Raw genomic sequence first — 2,108 nt, 5'->3', positions numbered from 1 at the left:
GGCCCGACGGCTGCGGGCCGATCGGGAAACGGCGGGAGGGCGACGGAAGGCGATGGGGCGGCGGAGGCGCGTTTGCACGGCCGTCATCGCCGCACGCCTCGGCTTGTGTGGCTGTGGCGCCGGCCGCGCTGGCCGGGCTGCCGCGGCGACGGTGTGGGAGTTTTGCCGAAGGTTTGGCCATTGTGGCGGGTCGTCGGCTGGGGCTGTGGGGGCGGCATTTGGGCGGGGGCGGCGATTCTCGGCGGGCCGACCCAGGCTGTAGCGCGCGGTAGCTGCAGTTTGGCCGTGGTTTGCGGCGCTGCCGTGGCGACTGGTTGGCGACTGTGGTGTGGCTGTGTGTAGCCCCATCCTCGGTGGTTTGAAAGGCGCGGGCGGTTGTGGCGCAGGTTTGGGGCTGCTCCGCACAGGCTGTCGGACGTTGGGCGGTAGCAAGCGCGGGAGGCGCGGCGCGGCGGCGCGCAGAGTGGCGGCCGCTCTCTCGGCCGTCCGCGCCCGCCCGCGACACTGGCTGGGCCCTTGTGATTCTCTGCTCTGCTGTGCTGTGCTTGCGTGCCTGCTGTCCCGCTCGCTCTCGCTCTCGCTCTCGCTGTGTGTTACGCGCGTCGTCGAAATGGCAGATCAGGCGGCTACGAACGAGACTGCTGCGGCACCCGCCGCCACCGGCACTACGAAGAAGGCCAAGTCTGCGTCGTCTGCGAAGAAGCCGCGCGCCAAGCCTGCGCACCCGCGCACCTCTGAGATGGTGACGGCCGCCATCAAGAGTCTGAAGGAGCGCGGCGGGTCGTCGCTGCAGGCGATCAAGAAGTACATAGCCGCGCACTACAAGCTGGACGCGGAGAAGCTGGCGCCGTTTATCAAGAAGTACCTCAAGTCGGCCGTCGTGGCGGGCGAGCTGGTGCAGACGAAGGGGAAGGGCGCGTCCGGCTCGTTCAAGCTTGCCGGCGCCGGCGGCGGGGGGGCGGCCGAGGGCGGCAAGGCTCGTGCTGGCGGTGCCAAGAAGAAGCGCGCCGCTCCGGCCAGCAAGGAGAAGAAGGGCGCCCGTGCGGCCGGCGCAAAGAAGGCTGGTGGCGTGAAGGCGGCGACCGGTCGGAAGGCGGGCGCCGCCAAGAAGGCGTCTGCGGCGTCGGCCGCTCCCGCGGGTGCGAAGAAGGCGGCTGCGGCCAAGCCGGCCAAGGCCAAGTCGCCGTCGAAGGCGAAGAAGGCCGCCAAGGTTCCGACGAAGAAGCCGAAGGCGCCGCGCCCGAAGAAGGCGACGACGCCGTCTAAGGCGAAGGCTTCGCCCAAGAAGAAGAAGTAGAAAGAGATGGGAAAGGAAGGGTTTGGCGCTTGACTCCGTCGTCCCCACCCCCCGTCGTCGTCTAGTGGCGCGCAAGAGACGCGCGGCCCAAAACGGCCCTTCTCAGGGCCATCAAAGCACGTCGGGGAAGGTTTTGATTGTCGTGTTGCGTTTGGTGTGGGGTGTCTGTCTGGCGTTTCTGTATGCCCGTGGGGATGCTGTTTGCGTGCCGTGGTGGTTGGATTGCGGGGGTCGGTGGCGGGTGTGGGCGGCGGTAGCGGTAAGCGGTGTTGTTGTTGTTGTTGTTGTTGTTGTTGTTGTCGTGGTTGATTGTCGCCGTGTTTGTGGCGGCGGCCGACGGTTGGTTTTCTGTCACGTTGTTTTGTTTGAATACGTTGGTTGGCTTGCCTGCGTTCGTTCTTCTCGGATGTCTGTCTTGTCGAGTCGTGTCTGGTCTTTGTTTTGTTCCTTTGTGTGTGTGTGTGTTATGTTTTGCAAGGGGGGGCACGTTGAGATGTGGGAAGGAGTCGGCGGGGGATTTCGGTGGCGTGTAGAGCGAGCGAGCGCGCCTGCCTGGCCGTTGGCCGTCGGAGTGGAGTGCGGGTTTTTTTTGATTTCGAAAAACGAAAGCGGCGGCCGGCCAGCCACCCGTGCGGTGTGACGTCGGCCGTTGGGTATTGTGCGCTTTGAGCGCCGGGGAGGGATGATGTGTGATTGTTGCGCGCTGCTAGCAGGCAGGCAGAGTGAGCGGGTGTGGCGGACGGACGGGAAGTGGTGGTTTTTGTTTTTTTTGGGGTTGCGGGGCGAGAGGCAGGCGACCGACAAAGTTTGC

Source organism: Schistocerca serialis, unplaced genomic scaffold (genome assembly GCF_023864345.2).
Source record: "Schistocerca serialis cubense isolate TAMUIC-IGC-003099 unplaced genomic scaffold, iqSchSeri2.2 HiC_scaffold_1298, whole genome shotgun sequence".
NCBI lineage: Eukaryota > Metazoa > Arthropoda > Insecta > Orthoptera > Acrididae > Schistocerca > Schistocerca serialis.
Note: the sequence above shows the minus strand (reverse complement) of the source record.